At 46.7% G+C, this 25860-nt stretch overlaps 1 protein-coding gene and 1 pseudogene across 8 annotated transcripts in view; one reads left to right on the top strand and one right to left on the bottom strand.

The window, feature by feature from the left end:
• Nucleotides 1-5844: 5844 nt before the first annotated feature.
• Nucleotides 5845-25860, top strand: part of IP6K1 (inositol hexakisphosphate kinase 1) — a 73688-nt gene continuing 53672 nt past the window's right edge. For 2 of the 8 annotated variants that reach the window (XM_038003912.2, XM_007984262.3), the window contains exon 1: nt 5845-6043. The gene's annotated coding sequence lies outside the window, so the exon portion shown is untranslated. Of the gene's footprint in view, nt 6044-14712; nt 14835-17642; nt 17780-24229; nt 24320-25860 lie in introns of those variants that run through there. The other 6 variants (XM_073010167.1, XM_073010165.1, XM_073010168.1 and 3 more) reach the window with 6 other exon arrangements.
• On the bottom strand, nt 17270-17588 carry LOC103227645 (PHD finger-like domain-containing protein 5A pseudogene; annotated as a pseudogene).

Here is a 25860-nt window from a genome sequence, read left to right on the forward strand (position 1 = left end):
AGAGTGTCAGGTTTAACCAAGCGGTTTTCCATTAAATATTCTCCCGCATATTCTGGAATTCTTTCATGTATCTTTGCATCTTCAGAGCTGCTCTGCTGTGCCACGACAGCACCATTGTTCCTATCACACCACCAAACGACCACGACGGCCTACGTAAAAGACCTCTTCTCCTCTCTTTACCTCATCTCAATATCTCCTCCTACTCCCAGGAACCCACCATCTATCTGCTTTTTTCCTGAATGGGGTCTGCTCTCACCCCCACTCACCCTTCATCCGTCCTTTGTCAAATATCTAGGGGGTCAGGAGATGACTCATATCTGGTCTGGTCTCTGCCTACAACAGGAGGAGGGATGATGGTGAGGGGAGAGGCCCCCAGATAGTCCAGTATCACCAGTGAATTATGGGAGAGTAATCTGGCATTGGCCTTAGGGAAGCTGGTGTCCAGTGTTGGAGAATCAAGGAGGCTTCCTGTGCATTTGAGACAGAGTTCAGAGAATTTGCTGAGAAGGGAGGGAGGGGACAGGTTAGATTCCAGCAAAGGTGGGGTGTCACACTGAGGGTCCTGAAGGAATGATCTCCTACCCTTAGATAAGAGGAAAGGGAGGCAGTTATCCTGGGGCCAGCAGCATCCCCCGCTCTCCTCTCTCTCCTACAGGTTTTAAGTACAGGAAGAGACTACCTGTTTAACACACGCACAGGAGCCTGGCGCTGGCTCTGAGGCCAGGTAGCTGCTTTACCATGTGTGGAATTTCTTTTTCACACCATCATGGGCTGTGTTTTCAAGCTGATTCATAATAAACAAAATTACAAATAGAAAAGTTCTAGCCTTGTAGCCAACACGTGGGAGAAGCTCTGAAATCTGTGCCTCCTTGTTCTCACTTGGAGAACTCCGTATCTTATGAGCAGACTCTGGGGAGCAGTAAGGTTTTCCTTTTCTTTCAGGGTTTTTTTTGTTTGTTTGTTTGTGTTAAAGACAGGATCTCACTATGGTGCCCAGGTTGGAGTGCAGAGGCTATTCACAGGTGTTATAGCACACTATAGCTTCTAACTCCTGGCTTCAAGACAGCCTCTCATCTCAGCCTCCTAAGTAGCTGGGCCTATGGGCGCAGCACTGCACCTGGATTTATTTTTCTTTTAAGAAGGTATTGTATGATGCTTGGACTGACAGTGTGACTGATGCTGTATAGAGATAATAGGCTATCATCCTTATCAGTGACTGAGGGGCCGCCAATCAGCATATCTACTCAGGGCCACCTACTTCCTTTTCCTATCCAAAAGACAGAGAACAATGATGTGTGTGTGTGTGCGTGCGTGTGTGTGTGTGTGTGTGTGTGTGTGAGAGAGAGAGAGAGAGAGAGAGAGGAGATAGGGTCTGGCTTTGTTGCCCAGGCTGGAGGGCAACTGTGTGATCTTGGCTCACTGTAGCCTTGACCTCCCAGGTTCAATCGATCCTCCTACTCACATTCCCAGTAGGTGGGACTACAGGCATGGACCACCATGGCTGGCTAATTTTTAATTTTTTTGTAGAGATGGGGTCTCTCTATGTTGACCAGGCTGTTCTTGAATTCCTGGGTCCAAGTGATCCTCCTGCTTCAGCCTCTCAAAATGCTGGGATTACAGGTGTCTGAGATTACTGTTGCTTTTTTTGTTGTTGAGATATTCCTCTTTTTAATTTTTTTCTTAATTTTTAATTTTTGTGGGTACATAGGTGTATAAATTTGGAGGTACATGAGATGTTTTGATAAGGCATGTAATGCTTAATAATCACTTCATCGAAAATGGGGTATCCATCCCTGGAAGTATTTATCCTTTGTGTTACAAATAATCCAATTATACTATTTTAGTTATTTTAAAATGTACAATTAAGTTATTATTGTCTATAGTCACTCTGTTGTGCTATCAAAACACTAGGTCTCATTCATTTTTCTTTTTTTTCTGGTGCGCATTAACCATCCCACCTCCCCACCCCTTCCAGACTCTGGTAACTATCCTTTTACTCACTATCTCCATTAATTAAATTGTTTTGTTGGCTGGGCGCGGTGGCTCAAGCCTGTAATCCCAGCACTTTGGGAGGCCGAGATGGGAGGATCACGAGGTCAGGAGATCGAGACCATCCTGGCTAACACGATGAAACCCCGTCTCTACTAAAAAATACAAAAAACTAGCCAGGCGAGGTGGCAGGCGCCTATAGTCCCAGCTACTCGGGAGGCTGAGGCAGGAGAATGGCGTAAACCCGGGAGGTGGAGCTTGCAGTGAGCTGAGATTCGGCCACTGCACTCCAGCCTGGGCGACAGAGCGAGACTCCATCTCAAAAAAAAAAAAAAAAAAAAAAAAAAAAAAAATTGTTTTGTTTAAATCTTTTTCCTTTTTTTTGAGACGGAGTCTTACTTTGTCACCCAGGCTGGAGTACAGTGGTAGGGTCTTGGCTCACTTCAACCTCCGCCTCTCATGTTCAAGCAATTCTCATGCCTCAGTCTCCTGAGTAGCTGGGACCCCAGGTGCATGCTACCACACCCAGCTTTTTATTTTTTACTTTTAGTAGAGACGGGGTTTTACCATGTTGGCCAGGTTGGTCTTGAACTTCTGACCTCAGGTGATCCTCCTGCCTCGGCCTCCCAGAGTTCTGGGATTACAGGCGTGAGCCACCACACCAGTCAATTTCATCCTTTTTCATGGTTGAATAATACTCCATTCTGCATATGTACATTTTATTATTTTTTTGAGATGGAGTCTCACTCTGTTGCCCAGGCTAGAGTGCAGTGGCGTGATTTCGTCTCACTGCAAGCTCTGCCTCCTGGGTTCATGCCATTCTCCTGCCTCAGCCTCCTGAGTAGCTGGGACTACAGGTGCTCACCACCAAGCCCAGCTAATTTTTGGTATTTTTAGTAGAGATGGGGTTTCACCATGTTAGCCAGGATGGTCTCGATCTCCTGACCTCATGATCTGCCTGCCTCAGCCTCCCAAAGTGCTGGGATTACAGGTGTGAGCTACCACGCTTGGCCCATATGTACCATATTTTCTTTATTCGTTCATCTGTTGATGGACACTTAGGTTGCTTCCAAATCTTGGCTATTGTGAATGGCGCTGCAGCAAACACGGAAGTGCAGATATCTTTTTTATATACTGATTTTCTTTCCTTTGGGTACATACCCAGCAATGGGATTGCTGGATCATGTGGTAACTGTATTTATAGTTTTCTGAGGAACCTCCAAACTGTTATCCATGGTAGTTATACCACTGTTGCTTTTTGCTTTTTGAGGACTCCATCAAACTTCAGGGCAATTTGCCAACTGTATGTGGAGGTTTTCTTGGGAAGGATTTGGAGCTTTTGCACTGGGGTGAGGGGTGATGCAGACTTGAGAATCCTGTGGCATGGCTGGTCCTGGAGGATTAGCAGAATCCCCCTTTTGAGGGTTGTTGACTTTTCTTCCTGATGTTTCTTCTGGTTCCTCTGCTCTCACCTCTCCCTGTGCTGACCTGAGCTATTGCATGTAGCCAGGTGGCCTGCAACAATCTGCTAGTGGGCAGGTCTTGCTGGGTGCAATGTCGGCCCACTCTCCATGCCCAGCCTGACATCAGGTCTCAGGCTTCTGCCAGCTCTCCAAGAGGACCTTACTGTGGTAAATCCAAGTTATCACAGTCTTTCCTCCTCTGTTGAGTCTGTGGGCCTGAACCTCCTCAGGGCACTGGAGAACCTCACTTTCTTTCCTTTTCTTTTGAGACAGAATTTTGCTCTGTTGCCCAGGCTAGAGTGTAGTGGCGTGATCTCAGCTCACTGAACCTTTGCCTCCCAGGTTCAAGTGATTCTCCTGCCTCAGACTCCTGAGTAGCTGGGATTACAGGTACCTGCCACCACGTCTGGCTAATTTTTTTTTTTTTTTTTTTTTTTTTTTTTTTTTTGGAGACAGAGTCTCGCTGTGTCACCCAGGCTGGAGTGCAGTGGCGCGATCTCGGCTCACTGCAAGCTCCGCCTCCCGGGTTTTACGCCATTCTCCTGCCTCAGCCTCCGAGTAGCTGGGACTACAGGCGCCCGCCACCTCGCCCGGCTAGTTTTTTGTATTTTTAGTAGAGACGGAGTTTCACTGTGTTAGCCAGGATGGTCTCGATCTCCTGACCTCGTGATCCACCCGCCTCGGCCTCCCAAAGTGCTGGGATTACAGGCTTGAGCCACCGCGCCCGGCTTTCTGGCTAATTTTTGTTTTGTTTTGTTTTGTTTTGTTTTTTGAGACGGAGTCTCGCTCTCTCGCCCAGGCTGGAGTGCAGTGGCCGGATCTCGGCTCACTGCAAGCTCCACTTCCCCAGGTTTACGCCATTCTCTTGCCTCAGCCTCCCAAGTAGCTGGGACTACAGGTGCCCGCCACCTCGCCCGGCTAGTTTTTTTTTTTTTTTTTTGTATTTTTTAGTAGAGACGGGGTTTCACCGTGTTAGCCAGGATGGTCTCGATCTCCTGACCTCGTGATCCGCCCGTCTCGGCCTCCCAAAGTGCTGGGATTACAGGCTTGAGACACTGCGCCCGGCCTAATTTTTGTATTTTTAGTAGGGACGGGGTTTCGCCATTTTGGCCAGGCTGGTCTCGAACCCCGGACCTCAAGTGATCCGCCCGCTTTGGCCTCCCAAAGTGCTGGATTGCAGGCATGAGCCACCGCACCTGGCTAGGAGGGCCTCCCTTTCTGAACCAGTTATGGTATCCCAGGGCCAGGAAGAAGCTGAGTGCCTTCTGTGGGAACAAAACAAAACAAAAACCCTTCATGGGGCTTCCACCAAAGTTAGTGTTTTAAGGTGCGCCTCAGCAACAGCAACTTCTGGAAGCAGGTTGTTCCAGGAAGTGGTTGTAGGCAGATTTTTCCTGAGTTCTTCCCCTGCTCTAAGGGTTCATTAAATCTTCCTCTGAGAAGCTCCACTTTTATTTTCATTCTACAGATGGGGCAACCAAAGCTAAAGAACGGCTAAGGCACAAAAGAGTTAGCTAGTTGGGGCATTTGGGTGTGGGCCCAGGCCAGGTAACTTCATCTGGTGTTCTAAGCCTGAAGCCAAGCCCAGAGTTAGGTGTTCTGTATGGGGAGCAAGGTGTGACCATCTTCCTGGGACCATTACTGTGCCTGGTAGGCCGGTCATGACAATCCAGGGCAAAAGATACTGTCATAGGATTTCAAGACAAGATGCTCTAGGACTGAGAAAAGGGAGTGCCCGCTGTGTGTCAGGACTTGTGCTAGGCTCTAAACCTCACGCAGGAAAGCGTGGGCAATGAGCCAGAGGCTGCTGTGGCAGCATAGACTGCTGTACCTCGAGGCTACTAAGGGACAAAGCGCGGGAAGCCGGGATAGAGGCTCTTCACACTGAAACCAGTAGGAGGAGGTGCGAGACCCAGCACCTCCATTTCTAGAGGTGGTGTGACCTTGGCTCGGCCTCCCCTCTCTGAGCCTCAGTTTCCTCTCCAGAGTGAACTGGGGATGCACCCCCCTTCTCCCAGAGTGGGTGACAAAAAAACGAATAGCACACCGCTGAGATTCCCTGTGTGTGCGCAAACGTATGAGAAGACGCCGCCGGTACCGCACCGGGGCCAGACACGCAGAGAGGCCAAGGGCGATCTGGCCTCGCAGTCGCCAGCAAAAGCTCCGCCAGCCACAGCGTGAACGAAGCGCATGCGCAAACCCATGCCGTCACAGTCACGTGCCCCACGCTTTCGGCACAGGCCCTGAGAGGCAGACTCTGACTGACAGGTGAGCTGACCTGTCAGCGGGAAGCACTTCCCCTGGCGACGAGCAAGAAGACTGTTGATTGGGGATGGCACCCCTCGGGGGCGGGTTCTTTGCAGTCCTGGTTACTATGACGCCCGGCCCCCGCCCCCTCGGCTAGCCGCCATCTTGTTGTTGATCCGTACCCAGTGGGCAGCGCCGGGAGCTGGACCAAGCGGCCGGTGAGAGGCCGCTGTAGCGGGGCTCAGCCGCCTGTGCTGCCTGCCAGGGGGCGGGCCGAAACCTGGAGGCCCGGGGGGCCCAGCTCCCGTAGGGAGCCGTGGGCGCCCGGTACCCGGGCCGGGCGGGTGAGTGACAGGAGCCGGGCCGATAGACCGGCCTGACGCCCGCGGGGAGGGCGGTGGCGGGCGCGGTGTTGGAGTGGGCGCGCGTGGGGTCGGGGCTCCGGTGGAGCATCACTGGAACATCGCTCGAGCGTCCTGACCGGCCGCCCGCCGAGCCTCCTAGATGCTGGCACCGAAGCCGGGGAACAGCCGGTGTGGAGGTCGGAGAGCGCCAGTGCCTGAGGTCTGGCCGGCTAGTAGCGGGAAACCAGCTTCTCTGACCGAAGCTCTGGACTCTGCTGATCCGGACCGCTGAAGTGTGTCCGGTGCCACCCTGATGCTCTCCTGGGAGTTGTGTTGCTCCTGGCTGAGAAATAGACTTACCTCTTTCTTAGATAGCGCTCCTGCGAGTGATTTTCAGGACGCTGGATGTTAAGACTAGACGAATCAAGTCAAAGCCCCCGCGAGCCAGGCAGGCCGGTGTCACAGCCCTGTGATTCTGGCAAGGGGGACCCTCTGCCTGGCTGCTGCTTCCCGAGACCCGTTCGGAACCTCTCGTGTACCTCGAAGCTCACCGTTTGTTTCCTACCAAAGAGCCTGGTTAAATGTCCGTAATGGCTGAGTTCTATTTTGGAACATAATTTCTTTGGTTCTTCACCACCACTTTTTGGAGAGTGGTAATGTCTTCCTCTTTTTGCTTTAGGAGAAAGTGAATATTATGGTGATTACTTGATTGATTTTTTTTCTCCTAAAGAGATACTCGTCATAGGAGACAAAGGAAATGTAGGAGTGTCTTAGAATCGGAAAAATAAATGAAACTTGTTTTTGTTGTAGATGGTATCTAACTGGCAAATTAACTTTTTTTTTTTTTTTTTTTTTTTTGCGACAGTCTCTCGGCTCTGTTGCCCAGGCCGGAGTGCAGTGGCGCAGTCTCGGCTCACCACAACCTCCACCTCCCGGGTTCAAGCGATTATCCTGCCTCAGCCTCCTGAGTAGCTAGGACTGACTACAGGCGCGCGCCACCAATGCCCGGCTAATATTTGTATTTTTAGTAGATACGGGGTTTCACCATGTTGGCCAGGCTGGTCTCGAACTCCTGACCTCGTGAGCCTCCCTCCTCAGCCTCCCAAAGTGCTGGGATTATAAGTGTGAGCTACTGCGCCCGGTGCAAATTAACTTTTAACAGTAGTAAAATTATCTTGCTCAGTGAAAACAGACCTTCAGGCCCCTTTCCTGTGAATGTGGGTAGGTTGGAGATCCTCAGCAGAGTGTGCTAGTCTAGGAAGAGTTCTGATTGTTACAAAACACATTTCTCTTGACCTGTGGCCTCTGGTTCTTTGCACAGTCTTCTTGTACGTGGTCATACAGCGTGCCTGCATGAGATGACGACTAAGAAGTCAAGCGACAATACTTTGTGCACTTTTTTTTTCCTTTTTTTTTTTTTGAGACGGAGTCTCGCTCCTTTGCCAGACTGGATACAGTGGTGCGATCTCGGCTCACTGCAACCTCTGACTCCCTGGTTCAAGCAGTTCTCCTGCCTCAGCCTCCCGAGTAGCTGGGATTACAGGCACATGCCACCATGCCCAGCTAATTTTTGTATTTTTAGTAGAGATGGGGTTTCACTATGTTGGCCAGACTGGTCTTGAACACCTGACCTCGTGATCCGCCCGCCTCGGCCTCCCAAATTGCTGGTATTATAGGCGTGAGCCACTGTGCCCGGCCACGCACCCAGCCTACTTTGTGCACTTCTGTCAGGTCTTGTCGCCTCTGAATGTATAATTTTGAAAGGCCAGACGTGGTGGCTCATGTCTGTAATCCCAGCACTTTGGGAGGCTGAGGCAGGCGGATCACCTGAAGTCAGGAGTTCGAGACTAGCCTGGCCAAAATGGCGAAATCCCGTCTCTACTAAAAATACAAAAATTAGCTGGGCGTGGTGGTGCATGCCTGTAGTCCCAGCTCTTTGGAGGCTGAGGCAGTAGAATCGCCTGAACCCGGAAAGTGGAGGTTGCAGTGAGGCGACATCGTGTCACTGCACTCCAGCCTGGGCAACAGAGTGAGACTCAGTCTCAGGAAAAAAAATAATAAAATAAATAAATAAAAATAAAAAAAATAATTTTGAAAGGAACTACCTCCTTGGTCAGGAGATCCTTTAGGAAAGCAGGTGCTGAACCCAGAGGAGGCTGGCTGCTTGTTGCTGTTCGACTGAGTTTATACTGCACTTGTGAGGCAAGGGAGAAATTGAGTAGTCTTTATTTATTTCATTATCCTTCAGGGCCATTTTTTAAATCTTTAGTGTGTTTTAATCTTGGTAAGACCAGTTCCTTGGGCAGTTCTTGAAAAGAAAGGAGGGGGATACTAAAATATTAGGAGTTTTTCAAAATTGTCCCAAGCCCCTGCTTTTTTTTTTTTCCTCCTGAGACGGGGTTTCACCATGTTGGCCAGGCTGGTCTTGAACTCCTGATTCATCTGCCTCAACCTTGGCCTGGGATTACAGGGGTGAGCCACTGCACTGGCTGTCATTTGCATTTTAAGTAGAGACGGGGTCTCAGTTGCCCAGACTGGGCTTGAACTCCTAGTTTCAAGTGATCCTCCTGTCTTGGCCTCCCAAAATGCTGGGATTACAGGCATGAGCCACCATGCCTGGCCTTTTTTTTTTTTTTTTTTTTTTTTGAGACGGAGTCTCACTCTGTCGCCCAGGCTGGAATGCAGTGGCATGATCTTGCCTCACTGCAACTTCTGCCTCCTGGGTTCAAGTGATTCTCCTGCCTCAGCCTCCTGAGTAGCTGGGACTACAGGCGTGCACGAGCACGCCTGGCTAATTTTTTTTTTTTTGGTAGAGCTGGGGTTTTGCTGTGTTGGCCAGGCTGGTCTCAAACTCCTGACCTCAGGTGATCCACCCACCTTAGCCTCCCAAAGTGCTGGGATTACAGGTGTGAGCCACCACGCCTGGCCATGCCTGGCTTTTTTAAGAGACAGTCTCTTGAAAAGCTCCTAGGCTGGAGTGTAGTGGCCCAGTTGTAGCTCACTGCAGCTTCCAAGTCCTGGGCCCTTAGCCTCCCAAAGTGCTGGGATTACAGGTGTGAGCCACCACGCCTGGCCATGCCTGGCTTTTTTAAGAGACAGTCTCTTGAAAAGCTCCTAGGCTGGAGTGTAGTGGCCCAGTTGTAGCTCACTGCAGCTTCCAAGTCCTGGGCTCAAGTGATTCTCTTGCCTCAGCTTCCCAAGTAGCTAAGACTACACATGTGTGCCACTATGCCTGGCTAATTTTCTTTGTCTTAATTTTTTGTAGAGATGGGGGTCTCACTATGTTGCTTAGTCAAACTCCTGGGTGCAAATGATCCTCCTGCCTCGGGTACCTAAAGTACAGGCATGAGCCACTGTGCCTGGTTTGTGATGGGCATTTTTAAGTGCAAATGTGTCAGACTGTTGTTATAATAGTAGACCCTCCAGGCCAGGCGTGGTGGCTCATGCCTGTAGTCCCAGCACTGTGGGAGGCCGAGGTGGGTGGATCACGAGGTCAGGAGTTCGAGACCAACCTGACCAACATGGTGAAGCATCGTCTCTACTAAAAATACAAAGATTAGCCGGGCCTGGTGGCGCGTGCCTGTAATCCCAGCTACTCAGGAGGCTAAGGCAGGAGAATCGCTTGAACTTGGGAGGTGGAGGTTGCAGTGAGCCAAGATTGTGCCATTGCACTCCAGCCTGGGCGACGAGCTAGACTCCATCTCAAAAAAAACAAACAAAAAAAAAAGTAAACTTTCCATCCACTGTTCTTTATCTTTGCATAATTTATCTGTAAACTTTAGTATTTTTTTTTTTTTTTTGAGATGGCGTCTCGCTCTGTCACCCAGGCTGGAGTGCAGTGGCCGGATCTCAGCTCACTGCAAGCTCCGCCTCCCGGGTTTATGCCATTCTCCTGCCTCAGCCTCCCAAGTAGCTGGGACTACAGGCGCCCGCCACCGTGCCCGGCTAGTTTTTTGTATTTTTTAGTAGAGACGGGGTTTCACCGTGTTAGCCAGGATGGTCTCAATCTCCTGACCTCGTGATCCGCCTGTCTCGGCCTCCCAAAGTGCTGGGATTACACGCTTGAGCCACCGCGCCCAGCAAACTTTAGTACTTTTAATTACTTAATTTTTTTTTGAGACAAGTCTTACTCTGTTGCCCAGCTGGAGTGCAGTGGCTCGATCATAGCTCACTGCAGCCTCGAACTCCTGGGCTTAGGTGATTCTCCTGCCTCAGCCTCCAGAATAGCTAGAACTACAGGTGGGCACTACTGTGCTCAGCTAATTCTTAATTTTAATTTTTTTTTTTTTAATGGACACAGAGTCTTGCTTGTTGCCCAGGCTGGCCTCTAGCTCCTTGGTTGGAGTGATCCTCCCACCTCGGCCTCCCAAAATGCTGGATTACGGATGTGAGTCACCTTGCCTGGCCAATTTCAGGACTTTTTCACACTGCACAGACTGTGGAGATCCTGCACTGAAATCAGGAACTACTACAGGCTTATGGGATGAGATCTGATGTCCTAATGTGGCATTTAAGGCGATATAGTCCAGCTGACTCCAGCCTACCTCCTCAGGGTTTATCCTAATCCCCGCTAACCAAATGGTTTGCTAAACATTCCATATGTACTCTTTCTTTACACAAATCCTCTCATGGCTGAATCCAGTGACCTATGGCCTGTGGAGATGACCTTTTCCTTCAGCTTCTCTCTTGTCCATAATCCAGCTCCATTTCTACCTACCTCTTTATGAAATGTCCCCAAAACATTTCAGCTCCTGGGGATATATTCCATACTCTTCGAACTGCAGTGGCATTATTGCCCTGAAACAAACATCAAAATAGTATTTGCTCTTTTAAGAATAATTTTTTAGGCCAGCACAGTGGTTCATGCCTGTAATCCCAGCACTTTGGGAAGCCAAGGCAGGTGGATTACCTGAGGCCAGGAGTTAGAGACCAGCCTGGCCAACATGGTGAAACCCTGTCTCTACTGAAAATACAAAAAATTAGCCGGGTGTGGTGGCGGGCGCCTGTAATCCCAGCTACTTGGGAGATTGAAGCAGTAGAATCACTTGAACCCGGGAGGCAGAGGTTGCAGTGAGCCGAGATTGCGCCATTGCACTCCAGCCTGGGCAACAAGAGCGAAACTCTGTCTAAAAAAAAAAAAATATATATATATATATATAATTATATAAATAAATATATATATATTTATATATATTTTGTTTCCTCTGGTAGGGCCTAATCCTTTTCTGACAGGGACTGTATTTTACACTTCTTGTGTCTTTTTGCACCTGTAGATGAGGACCAAATATTTATAAATATGTACTAGATTTGTCTGAGTTGGAAACACCTTTTGTAATTAAACAGGGAAATAGAAGGGAGTGGGCAAGTAGAAATGGGGATTTGGTGGCTGTGAATTTCTACCTCCACCCTGCCTTGCCTTGAAGTGTGCTTTATAGAGGCAGGGCTGTCCCTTAGTGCTGCAGAACAGAGACAGAACTTGCTCAAAGGGCAGAACTAAGGCCTAAAAAGAGCCCTTCCTTGTTAAAATGCCAGTTTTCTAGGAAAACATTTCTGTGAATATGGCACTGGATGCAAACATTCTTAGGCCCTTTTCTTTACTGGGTCTTGATCTCACTGCCTCCTTGGGCTGCTGTAAATGGCAGTGTTTGCTGCCTGACCTCCTCCTGGTGCAGCCCTGACACTATAAGGAACAGTGATGGGCAGAGTTGGGGAACGACTGCACAGTACACTCCATTTCTGACTTGGAACAAGGAAGCGGTCCGGCATTTTGTGTCTTTGTGGCTGTGGATCTGTGCTTTTGCACTGATTTTTAAATATAGGTTTTCATTTCTCCTACTATAGCAGAATTTAAGCAATAGATTCTGGGTAGGAAAGCCTAAGACTGTGTGTGTGTGTGTGTGTGTGTGTGTATGAAAAATGATAAAGACTCTCAGGTCTGCTACTGTGGTTTGAAGTTGCATTTATTTAGAAGACATAACAAATGAGCTTTTATGGGAACATGTGTTCACTTCAGTGCTGGATCTCTATTAGGGACATTGTTTTGTTGAGTGCCTAGAAAATCTGCTGATCTCTTTTGTAAAATTTTATTTGTGGGTTTAGCTTATTTATTCCTGTCTCATTATATAAAAGGAGGGCAGGGTAGGGGAGCAGGTCTAGGACTGGACTCTTTTCAAGTCTAAAATTCGATGTTAATGAATAAGAACACCTTATAAATACATAAAAATCTAGGTGTAGGCCAGGTACCATGGCTCATGCCCGTAATTCCAGAACTTTTGGAGGTTGAAGCAGGCAAATTGCTTGAGCCCAGGAGTTTGAGACCAGCCTGGGCAACATAGTGAGACCCCGTCTCCACACACACACACACACACAAAACTGTAAAATTAAACGAGCATGGTGGCATGCCCCTGTATTCCTGGCTACTTGGGAGGCGGAGGTGGGAGAATTGCTTGAGCCCAGGGGTTGAAGCTGCAGTGAGCCATCATTGTGCCACTGCATTCCTGCCTGGATGACAGAAACAAGACCCTGTCTCTAAAGAGAAAAGAAAAGAAAAATTTGGGTGTATTATGATTGAATGAAAAATTATTAAACAACTTACTCTGTAATAAAAAAATCAGATGATGTCATATGTTGATGGAAATATGGGGAAATTAGAGACCTCATACACTGTTGGTGGGAATGTCAAGTGGGCCACTTGGGAAAACAGTCTTTTTTTTTTTTTTTTTTGAGGCGGAATCTCGCTCTGTTGCCCAGGCTGGAGTGCAGTGGCCGGATCTCAGCTCACTGCAAGCTCCGCCTCCTGGGTTCCCGTCATTCTCCTGCCTCAGCCTCCCCAGTAGCTGGGACTACAGGCGCCCGCCACCTCGCCCGGCTAGATTTTTGTATTTTTTTAGTAGAGACGGGGTTTCACCATGTTAGCCAGGATGATCTTGATCTCCTGACCTCGTGATCCACCCGTCTCGGCCTCCCAAAGTGCTGGGATTACAGGCTTGAGCCACCGCGCCCGGCCGGGAAAACAGTCTTTATATGGTTAAACATAGAGTTACCATATGACCCAGCAATCTCCCTCCTGGCTGTCTACCCAAGAGAAGTGAAAACAAATGTTCACACAAAAACTTGTGCACCAATGTTTATGGCAGCGTTATTCATAATAACCAAGAGGAGAAGCAACCCAAGTGTCCATCAACTGACAGATAAAATGTGGTGTATACATACAAGGGAACATTATTCTGCAATAAAAAGGTGCAAAGTGCTGATACATGTTACAACATGGATGAATCTTGAAAGCATGTTAAGTGAAAGAAGTCAGATGGAGAAGTTCACATTTATATGATTTCATTTATGTGAAATATCCAGAATAGGCGATTCTATAGAAACAAAGTAGATTAGTGATTGCTTAGGGCTTGGAGGTAGTTGTGGGGGATAGAGAAAATGATAGCTTAAGGGTATGGGATTTCTTTTTGAGATGATTAAAACATTCTAAAATTGCGGTGATGGTTGCTCCTATCTCTGAATATCTTATACTTAAAATCATTGAATTGTACACTTTAATGGGTGAATTGTATGTTGTGTGAATAATAATAAAGCTGTTAATTAAAAACGTATTGGCTGGACGTGGTGGCTCATCCCTGTAATCCTTGTGCTTTGGGAGGCTAAGGCAGTAGGATCACTTTAGCCCAGGGGTTCGAGACCAGCTCTGGAAACATAGTGAGACCCCATCGATACAAAAAATAAAAAAATTAGCCGGGCATGGTGGTGCGTGGCTGTAACCCCAGCTACTGAGGAGTCTTAAGATGGGAGGATCGCTTGAGTCTGGGAGTTTGAAGCTGCAGTGAGCTATGGTTGGGCCATTGCACTCCAGCCTGGGTGACGGAGTAGGACCCTATCTTTTTTTCTCTTGAGACGAAGTCTCATTTTGTCACCCAGGCTGGAGAGCAGAGGCGCGATCTCTGCTCACTACAACCTCTGCCTCCCAGGTTCGAGTGATTTTCCTGCCTCAGCCTCCCGAGCAGCTGGGATTACAGGCACCTATCACCATGCCCAGCTAATTTTTTGTATTTTTAGTAGAGACGAGGTTTCACCATGTTGACCAGGCTAGTCTTGACCTCCTGACCTCAAACCATCTACCTGCCTTGGCCTCCCAAAGTGCTGGAATTATAGGCATGAGCCACCACACCTTGCTGAGACCCTGTCTTTTTTTTTTTTTTTTTTTTTTTTTTTTGAGACAGAATCTCACTCTTGTTGCTCAGGCTGGAGTGCAGTGGCGCGATCTTGGCTCCTGCAGCCTCCGCCTCCCGGGTTCAAGCGATTCTCCTGCCTCAGCCTCCTGAGTAGCTGCGATTTATGGGCACGTACCACTACGCTCAGCTAATTTTTGTATTTTTAGTACAGATGGGTTATCACCATGTTGGCCAGGATGGTCTTGATCTCCTGACCTTGTGATCCACCCGCCTTGGCCTTCCAAAGTGCTGGGATTACAGGCGTGAGCCACCATGCCCAGCCAAGAGACCCTGTCTTAAAAAAAAACATCATTTCACTGTCAAAGAAAATCCCCTGCACACCAGAAATGGCCAGCTGATCTCTGATCTTTGACCTTTATGCTTTATCATTGTTTTTAAAGAAATTTCCAACTTTATTGAGGTATAATTTTTTTTTCTTTCTTTTTTTTTGAGATGGAGTCTCGCTCTGTCGCCCAGGCTCGAGTGCAGTGGCACGATCTCCGCTCACTGCAACCTCCACCTCCCGGGTTCAAGTGATTCTCCTGCTTCAGCCTCCCGAGTAGCTGGGACTACAGGTGTGTGCTACCACGCCCGGCTAATTTTTTGTATTTTTAGTAGAGAGGGGATTTCACTGTGTTAGCCAGGATGGTTTCAATCTCCTGACCTCGTGATCCACCCACCTTGGCCTCCCAAAGTGCTGGGATAACAGGCCTGAGCCACCAAACTTGGCATTTTTTTTTTTTTTTTTTTTTGAGATGGAGTCTCACTCTGTCGCCAGGCTGGAGTGCAGTGGCTGGATCTCAGCTCACTGCTCACTGCAACGTCTACCTTCCAGATTCAAGCAATTCTGCTGCCTCAGCCTCCCAAGTAGCTGAGACTACAGGCACATGCCACCATGCGCAGCTAATTTTTGTATTTTTAGTAGAGATGGGGTTTCACCATGTTGTCCAGGATGATTTTGAACTCGTGACCTCAGGTGATCCACCTCGGCCTCCCAAAGTGTTGGGATTACAGGCGTGAACCACTGCACCTGGCCCAACAGATGTTTATTTCACTTCAGTGAAAAGATTTCTTTTTTTGGAGACAGAGTCTTGCTCTGTCGCCCTGGCTGGGGTGTAGTGGTGCCATCTTGGCTCACTGCAACCTCCGCCTCCTGGGTTCAAGTGATTTTTGTGCCTCAGCCTCCAGAGTAGCAGGGATTACAGGCATGTGCCACCACAATGGACTGATTTTTGTATTTTTTTTAGTAGAGATGGGGTTTTGCCATGTTGACCAGGCTTGTCTTGAACTCCTGACCTCAAGTGATCCACCCACCTTGGCCTCCCCAAGTGCTGGAATTACAGGCATGAGCCACTGTGCCTGGCCCAGTGAAAAGATGTCAGTTAGTTGTAGAAGGTACTCCTATTTCCCTTTCCAGTCAACCCCAGCCTGCTTCCTTGGACACAGACAGGCGCTGATATTTCTATCACTGTAGATTAAATTTGCGATTCTTAGAAGTTTCCAAAATGGAATCGTAATTATACAGTTGATCCTCATTATTCACGGAGTTTGTGTTTTCAAGTTTGCAAACCTGCTAAAATTTACTTGTAACCCCAAAATCAATACTTTTGGTGCTTTTGCTATCATTTATAAATATGCACAGAGTGACAAAAATTTTGAGTTGTGTGTTCCCAGCTTAGGTTAGACAAGGCAACATGCTGCTGTCTTCTTTTCAATTACCATACTGTAAATAAGTGTCCTTTTCTTGGTCTATTTAGTACTATGGGTTTTTTTTGCATTTATTTGCTTTTTTTTTCTAAGACTGAGTCTTGCCCTGTCACCCAGGCTGGAGTATGGTGTTGCTATCTCGGCTCACTGCAACCTCTGCCTACCAGGTTCAAGTAATTTTCCTGCCTTAGCCTTGCTTGTGGTTGGGATTACAGACATGCCCCACCATGCCTGGCTAATTTTTGTATTTTTAGTAGAGATGAGGTTTCACCATGTTGTCCAGGCTGGTCTCGAGCTCCTGGCCTCAAATGATCCGCCCATCTCGGCCTCCCAAAGTGCTGGGATTACATTCGTAAGCCACTGCAGCTGGCCTGATTTGCTTTTTGTTGGTGATTTTTAATGGTTATTTTCATTTTTGTTTATCTTACCAGAAAATAAACACCAACATTCTTAATGTAATAGCAACAGAAAGGATTTCCAGTTTCTCAGAAGGAAAATAAATGACAATAGCGCAAGTGTTAAAAGAGTAAATGGCTACATTTCTTGTTCTGATAGCTTCCCACCACACACCAAAGCTTCTTCAAGGACAGCTTCCACTGGAGCTGCTGCAAGAACATGTTTTTCACTGGGTGTAGCTTCACAGTCAACTCCTCAAGCAGAAGACTAAAATATTATTTCTTGGAAGATCTTGGTTGAGGGAGAACATATCAATATGGAGAACAGACCTTTGCTTCTCAAATTCAAGAAAAACCATTAACTAATCTATCATTTTTTTTTTTGAGACAAGAGTCTCACTCTGTCGCCCAGGCCGGAGTGCAGTGGCGCGATCTTGGCTCACTGCAAGCTCCGCCTCCTGGGTTCACACCGTTCTCCTGCCTCAGCCTCCCACGTAGCTGGAACTACAGGCGCCCGCCGCCACGCCCGGCTAATTTTTTTTGTATTTTTTAAAATAGAGACGGGGTTTCACCGTGTTAGCCAGGATTGTCTCGATCTCCTGACCTCGTGATCCACCCGCCTTGGCCTCCCAAAGTGCTGGGATTACAGGCGTGAGCCACCGCGCGTGGCCTGACTCATCTATCAGGTTTTCTCCAATACAGTGTGCCAGAGTGCTCTGTGAAGAATCGTTTTCCATCCCTACCACGTGTCTGGGTGAAGGGAGAGGAGGGGTGGCACGCTGCCAGTACACTAGCAGGCACTCCTGGTGATGCTCTGGGCTCTGCTCCCTTTCTGCTGGTAGTAGTAGGCATCTTTTCTAGCCACTGCAGCAGCTTGATATTGCGGGGAGGAAAGGTCCACCCACTAATCACCTCTTCTTGAAGCTGTATTTTTTGTGTTCATAGAAGAGGTCTGTCTTAGAGCTCCCCAAATTGACAATCTTTGGGCAGCCATCTCTATCCTCCTCCTGGATGGTGCGCTCCTTGCAATAATAGGCACCGGATACCCCAGGGCCCCCACAGATCACACAGCACGCCAGTAAGATACGTAGTTACAGTCATCACATACGCGTACCAGAGTGCAGGGACACAAATCACACATTTGCTGTCACATTTTTCACACAATCTTCCGATGACAACACCAGCCTGCTTGCAGCAAAAGATCACATCAGGATGATGTTTAGCCATAGTTCCCAATGAAGCCGGCCACCGGAAGCCTATTTTTTTATTTTTTTGAGACAGCTTACAGGTATTAGCCACTGCACCTGGCCTTGTTGGTGATTTTGATGCTTAAAATGGCCCCCAAATGTCGTATTGAAGTGCTGCCTGGTGTTTCTAAGCACAAGAAGGCTTTGATTACCTTACAACGAATGTATTAGGTAAGTTTTGTTCAGGCTTGAGTTGTAATGCTGTCGACTATGAGTTCAGTGTTAATGAATCAGTAATTTATATTAAATAAGGTGTCTTTAAACAGAAACATACCTAAAAGGTTTTATATTGTATGTGTGTAGATCTGGAAGGTTATATATTGATTGGTTGATGAAAATATGACTAGATCATCTTCCCCGGTTAACAGTTTATGAAAAAAAAAAGGAAATGTGACCAGAGGCTGACAGGAATTTTTTTTTTTTTTTTTTTTGAGACGGAGTCTCGCTCTGTCGCCCAGGCTGGAGTGCAGTGGCGCAATCTCGGCTCACTGCAAGCTCCGCCTCCCGGGTTCACGCCATTCTCCTGCCTCAGCCTCCTGAGTAGCTGGGACTACAGGCGCCCGCCACCGCGCCCGGCTAATTTTTTCTATTTTTTGTAGAGACGGGGTTTCACCATGGTCTCGATCTCCTGACCTTGTGATCCGCCCGCCTCGGCCTCCCAAAGTTCTGGGATTACAGGCGTGAGCCACCGCGCCCGGCCATGCTGACAGGAATTTAAACATTTATTTTGTCTAGGTGCAGTGACTCAGTGTTCAGTAACTCATTGTACACAGTGACTTTATAAAACATAATTACCATCAGTAATGAGAACTGACTGTATAGTCGCTTGTGTCAGAGCCCTAGCTAAGTGTTCTAGGCTTTAATGTCTGGGAGCCACAGGCAGTGCTTTTGTTGATAAGTATTCATCCCTTAAATTCCCTCTCCCATTAAAAGTCATTTCCACAGCTCACCTATTATGCGTAGCTCAGTTTGTAATATTTCATTGTTTCACCATTAACTTCTTGGGCTATGCTGACCTTCAGTTCTCTGAAGGCAAGAGAACAAATTTTTGTTTTCTTAGTAATAATGTACCACATGGTCTTACTCTGTAGGTACTCAATATGTATTTGATCATGTAAGTACTTAAAAAAAATTTTTTTTTTGCACATTTAAATTTAATGGTCCCTGACTGATTGGGAGACTTTATAGTTGCAATTCGGACAAAAAATTGATTTGGTGGTGAGTATTCCGGTTTTGTGTGTGTGTGTGTGTGTGTGTGTGTGTGTGTTAGAGAGAGTCTTGCTATGTTACCCATGCTGGTCTTGAATTCCTGGGTTCAAGTGATCCTGCTGCCTCAGCCTCCCATGTGTACCACGATGCCTAGCTAGTGAATATTCTGAAACTTATTTATAAAGACTTATGCTCAACTAGAAGATGTTGTATGGGCCAAGCAGCATACTAGGCAGGATATACCTAGGCTATTTTGGTTTACTTTTTTTGGTACTTTACCTGAAGACAGTGCAGCAAAAATTAAAGTGGGTTCATTAGCATAGAAAATATAATGAATATTAAAAAGCTGCTTCTCTGTTTGGGAAGATATATTATGAAATATGTGGCTATCTTTTTTTTTTCTTTCTTTGAGACAGAGTCTCGCTCTGTTGCCCAGGCTGGAGTGCAGTGACGCGATCTCTGCTTACTGGCTCACTGCAGGCTCTGCCTCCCGGGTTCATGCCATTCTCCGGCCTCAGCCTTCCAAGTAGCTGGGACTATAGGCACCTGCCACCACGCTCGGCTAATTTTTTTTGTTTGTTTGTTTTGTTTTCTTTTTGAGACAGAGTCTCACTCTGTCACCCAGGGTGGAGTGCAGTGGCGCGATCTCGGCTCACTGCAAGCTCTGCCGGCTCCTGGGTTCACGCCATTCTCCTGCCTCAGCCTCCTGAGAAGCTGGGACTACAGGCGCCCGCCACCACGCCTGGCTAATTTTGTTTTTGTATTTTTAGTAGAGACGGGGTTTCACCGTGTTTGCCAGGATGGTCTCGATCTCCTGACCTCGTGATCCGCCCGCCTTGGCCTCCCAAAGTGCTGGGATTACAGGCGTGAGCCACCGCACCCAGCCAATATGTGGCTATCTTATATATTTTGCATGTGTCTCCAAAGTAAGTGCTGACCTTGGTGCCAGGGAGCCAATATTAAGTTTGAGTAATTTCATGAAGCAGAGCGTACCAGGCAGGACCAGCTGGACCCTTAAACATATTAACTTGACTGTTTACAGTATTACTTTTCATTGGTAGAATTGGGACTATATAAAGAATTATTAATTGGCCAGCTGCAGTGGCTCATGCCTGTAATTATAGCACTTTCAGAGGCTGAGGCAGGAGGATCAGTTGAACTTAGAAGTTCAAAACCGGGACCGAGCGTGGTGGCTCAAGCCTGTAATCCCAGCACTTTGGGAGGCTGAGACGGGCGGATCACGAGGTCAGGAGATCGAGACCATCCTGGCTAACACGGTGAAACCCCGTCTCTACTAAAAAAAAATACAAAAAACTAGCCGGGCACGGTGGCGGGCGCCTGTAGTCCCAGCTACTCTGGAGGCTGAGGCCGGACCCGGGAGGCGGAGCTTGCAGTGAGCTAAGATTTGGCCACTACACTCCAGCCTGGGCAACAGAGGGAGACTCCGTCTCAAAAAAAAAAAAAAGGGCCGGGCGCGGTGGCTCACGCCTGTAATCCCAGCACTTTGGGAGGCCGAGACAGGCGGATCACAAGGTCAGGAGATCGAGACCATGGTGAAACCCCGTCTCTACTAAAAATAGAAAAAATTAGCCAGGCGCAGTGGCGGGCGCCTGTAGTCCCAGCTACTCGGGAGGCTGAGGCAGGAGAATGGCGTGAACCCGGGAGGCGGAGCTTGCAGTGAGCCGAGATTGCGCCACTGTAGTCCAGCCTGAGCGACAGAGCGAGACTCCGTCTCAAAAAAAAAAAAAAAAAAAAAAATGTTCAAAACCTGCCGGGTGCGGTGGCTCACTCCTGTAATCGCAACACTTTGGGAGGCTGAGGCGGGCAGATCACGAGGTCAGGAGATTGAGACCGTCCTGGCTAACACGGTGAAACTCCGTCTCTACTAAAAATACAAAAAATTAGCTGGGCATGGTGGTGGGCGCCTGTAGTCCCAGCTGCTTGGGAGGCTGAGGCAGGAGAATGGCGTGAACCCGGGAGGCGGAGCTTGCAATGGGCAGAAATCGCGCCGCTGCACTCCAGCCTGGGAGGCAGACTCCATCTCAAAAAAAAAAAAAAAAAAAGTTCAAAACCAACCGGGGCAACCCAGCAAGGCCCGCTTATCTACCAAAAAATAAACAATTAGCTGGGCATGGTGGGACATGCCTAAAATTCCAGCAACTCAGGAGGCTGAGGTTGGAGGATCACTTGAGCGTAGGAGTTGGAGGCTGCAGTGAGCAGTGATCACACCACTGCACTCCTGCCTGGGTGAGAGTGAGACTCTGTCTTAAAAAAAAAAAAAAAAAGCTCAAGAGTTCAAGACCAGCCTGGGCAACGTAGTGAGACCCTGTCTCTATGTAAAAGAAAATTAGAATTATTAACTGTAACAGAGACTGGAGTAATGAGAAATTGGCTAGTCAGAAGTAGAGAGAGGCTGGGTGTGATGGCTCATGCCTGTAATCCCAGCACTTTGGGAGGTTGAGATAGAAGGATCGTTTGAGTCCAGGAGTTTGAGACCAGCCTGGGCAGCATGGTGAAACCTTGTCTCTACAAAAAATAAAAAAATTAGCTGGGTGTGGTGGCATGTGCCCATAGTCCCAACTACTAGGGAGACTGAGGTGGGAGGATTGCTGGAGCCCAGGAGATGGAGGCTGCAGTGAATCATGATCATGCCACTACACTTTAGCCTGGGTAACAGCAAAACACTGTCTCAAAAAAGAGAATGCTCTAGAATATAAGAAGACAATATATGTGTATATGTATATATAGTCTTCCTATATATACATATTTTATATGTTATATAGTTTTTGTATATATTATATGCATAAATATATTAAGTTATAAAGGAAGACTATATATATGTAATACATACATGTGTTACATATACATGTATTACATGTATTTCATATATGTATTATTTATTTATTTATTTTAAGGGAGAGGGTCTTGTTTTATCACCCAGGCTGGAGTACAGTGGTGCAATTATAGCTCACTGCCCCTCGAACCCACCCTGGGCTCAAAGGATCTTCCCACCTCAGCTTCCCAAGTAGCTGGGACTACAGGAGTGCACTGCTGTACCCGGCTAATTAAAAATTTTTTTTGGCCGGGCGCGGTGGCTCAAGCCTGTAATCCCTGCACTTTGGGAGGCCGAGACTGGCGGATCACGAGGTCAGGAGATCGAGACCATCCTGGCTAACATGGTGAAACCCCATCTCTACTAAAAAATACAAAAAATTAGCCGGGTGTGGTGGCGGGCGCCTGTAGTCCCAGCTACTCAGGAGGCTGAGGCATGAGAATGGCGTAAACCTGGGAGGCGGAGCTTGCAGTGAGCTGAGATCTGGCCACTGCACTCCAGCCTGGGCAACAGAGCGAGACTCCATCTCAAAAAAAAAGAAAAATTTTTTTTGTAGAGGTCTTGCCATGTTGCCCAGGTTGGTCTCAAACTCCTGGGCTCAAGCGATCCTCCCTCTTTGGCCTCGCAAAGTGTTGGGATTACAGGTGGGAGCCACCGTGCCTGGCCACTCTTGAGTAAGGTTTCTTTCACACAGTGTAATGTTTTAATTTATACATGCTGTTGTCTGTATCAGTAGTTTATTTTTATCACTATATAGTATTTCATTGCATTAACACTACAGTTTGTTTATTCTCCTGTTGATAGATATTTGGGCTGTTTCCAGTGTTTGCTTTATGAGTAAAGCTTTTATGAGCTTTTTTGCACAGGTTTTTTTGTGTGGACATATACATACATTCATTTCTCTTGAAGAGAATAGAATTGCGGGGTCATAGGATAGATGTATGTTTAGCTTTATAGGAAACTGTAACACCTTTTCCAAAATGGTTGTACCATTTTTACACTCTCACCAGTAATGTATGAGAGTTGTGGTTGTTTCACATTTAGCAACATTTAGTGTGTTGTAGTGTGTTTTTAATTTTCGCCATTTGGGTGAAGATATAGTGGTAACTCATTGTGGTTTTAATTTTCATTTACTTGAATGCTAATGATATTGAGCACCTTTTCCTGTACTTAATGGTCTTTGTGTATCTTCCTTTGTGAAGTATTTATTCAAATCTTTGGCCATTTTTTAAAAAAATTGGCTTTTTTATTTTTTAAAGAAATTTATCTTTTAGAGATAGGGTCTCCCTATGTTGCCCAAGCTGGACTTGAACTTCTGGACTCAAAGGATCCTTCTGCCTCATCCTCTCAAATAGCTGGGACTATAGGTGTGCACCACTGTGCCTGGCAGGGTTTTTTTTTTTTTGTTACTGAGTTTTAGGATTTTTTTTGTATTCTGGATACCATACTTTTTGTTTTTTGTTTTGTTGTTTTAGAGAGAGGGTCTTGCTCTTTTGCCCTGGTTGGAGTGTAATAGCGTGATAACTCACTGTACCCTCTAACACCTGAGCTTAAACAACCCTCCTGCCTCAGCCTCCCTAGTAGCCAGGACTACATGTGCATACCACCATGCCCAGCTTATTTTCTTTTTAAAAATTTTTTGTAGCAATGGAGGTCTCAGCATATTTTCCCAGGCTCGTCTTGAACTCCTGACCTCAAGCAGTCCTCTTGCCTGGGGCTCACAAAATGCTAGGAATACAGGTGTGAGCCAACATGCCTGGCCTATTTTCTTAATGATATATTTTAAAGATCAGGGCTGGGCGCAGTGGCTCACGCCTATAATCTCAGCACTTTGGGCTCACTTGAGGTTAGTAGTTCGTGACCAGCCTGGCTAACTTGGGGAAACACCATCTCTACTAAAAATACAAAAATTAGCCAGGTGTGGGCCAGCCGTGGTGGCTTACGCCTGTAATCCGAGCACTTTCGGAGGCCGAGGCAGGTGGATCACGAGGTCAGGAGATCAAGACCATCCTGGCTAACACGGTGAAACTCCATCTCTACTAAAAATACAAAAAAAAAAAAAAGAAAAAAAAATAGCTGGTCGTGCTGGCAGATGCCTGTAGTCCCAGCTACTTGGGAGGCTGAGGCAGGAGAACGGCTTGAACCCGGGAGGCGGAGCTTGCAATGAACCGAGGTTGCGCCACCGCACTTCAGCCTGGGCACCGGGCGACAGAGTGAACAAAAAAAAAAAAAGCCAGACATGGTGGTGGGCGCCTGTCGTCTCAGCTACTTGAAACCGAGGCAGGAGAATCTCTTGAACCTGGGAGACGGAGATTGCAGTGAGCTGAGATCATGCCACTGCACTCTAGTCTGGGCGACAGAGCGAGACTTCATCTCATAAATAAATAAATAAATAAATAATCAGAGGTTTTCAGTTTTGATGAAGTTTGATCTATGAATAATTTCTGTTATGATTATTGCTTTCTATGTCCTGTCTGAGTGTCTGGGGATACCTTGCCTACCTCTAAGTGTTGGACATTTCTAGCAAGACTTGAAGTCAGGTAGTGTAAATCATATAACTTTATTTTTTTTTGAGACAGGGTCTGGTTCTTGTCACCCAGGCTGGAGTGCAGTGGCACGATCTCCGCTCACTACAACCTCCGCTTCTTGGGCTCAAGCCGTTCTCCCAGGTGAGGTCTGCCCACCTTGGCCTCCCAAAGTGCTGGGATTATAGGTGTGAGCCACCATGCCCAGCCTAACTTTATTTTTTATGTTTTCACCTAAAAGCATTATAGTTTTAGCTTTTATATTTTGGTCTCTGAGTCATCTTAAGTTAATTTTTGTTATTATGTGAGATTAGAGCTGGTATTTATTTTTCCCCCACATAGATAACTGATTGTTCCATTACTAGCAACATTTGTTGTAAAGACTTGTATATTATCTATTGCTCTGTAACAAATTTTTCAAAAATTAGCAATTTAAAACAGCAAAAAGTTATTACCTCAGTTTCTGAGGGCTAGGAATTCAGAAGTGGCCCAGGCTGGAGTGCAGTGGTGTGATCATGGCTTATTGCAGCCCTGGCCTCCTGGGCTTGAGTGATCCTCCCAGCTCAGCCTCCCAAGTAGCTGGAACTACAGGCATGCACCACCGTGTGGGGCTAATTTTTCCTATGTTTTTGTAGATATGGGGTCTCACTTTGTTGCCCAGGCTGGTTTTGAACTCCAGGGCTCAAGTGATCTTTCCCTGTTGGCCTCCCAAAGTGTTGGGATTATAGACCTGAGCCACCGTGCTTGGCTTAGAGGATCTGTGTTCAAGATGACTTATTCGTAAAGCTCTTTGCAGGAGGCCTCAGTTCCATGTCGTTTATCTCTACCCAGAGCTCCTTTTTTTTTTTTTTTTTTTATTTTATCCTACTTTCAAGCTAACAACTTATACACAGGACTCTTTGAGTTTCCTCATGGCATGCAGTTATCTCCTCCAGAAATGATCTAAGACAAAGTAAGGAAGAAACCATGATGCTTCTTATGACCTAGTCATACACTATCACTTCTGCCATATTCTTTTCATTAGAATGAGTCACTAAGTCTAGCCTGTATTCAAGGAGTCTAGCCTGTACTCAAGGAGAGAGGAGGATTTCACTTTTTAGAGGGAAGAATGTAAAAAAAATTGATATAGTTTAAAACCACCAAAATTGTCTCACCCCGTTGGTTTGCTTTGGTACTTTTGTCGAAAAACAATTGACTGTTATATCCTGATTTGTTGCTGGCAAAAAACCCACGAACAATTGACTCTGTAGGTATGGGCCTGTTGCTGAAATCTCTGTTCTGTTCCATTGATCTATTTGTTTATTCGTATGCCAGTACCCCACTACTGCAGCTTTATAGCAAGTCTTGACATCAGTCAGTGTAAATAATCCAACTTTATTGTTTATCAAGATTTATTTGAATATTATAATTTCTTTTTACTACCATATAAATTTTAGAATTAGCTTGTCAATTTCTATAAAAAAGTCTGCTGGCATTATGGTTGCGATTCCATTGAATTTATAGATTCACTTGGGGAGAATTGACATCTTAACTGTATTGAGTCTTCTAATCCATGTGCTGTATGTGGCATATTTCTTGATTTATGCATTCTTTAATATTTTGCTACATTATTTGATTGTTTTTAGTGTAGAGTTCTTTCACATTTTGTTAAATTTGACCCAAGACATTTGGTTTTTTTGATGCTA

The sequence above is a fragment of the Chlorocebus sabaeus genome, chromosome 22 (assembly GCF_047675955.1).
Source record: "Chlorocebus sabaeus isolate Y175 chromosome 22, mChlSab1.0.hap1, whole genome shotgun sequence".
Lineage (NCBI taxonomy): Eukaryota > Metazoa > Chordata > Mammalia > Primates > Cercopithecidae > Chlorocebus > Chlorocebus sabaeus.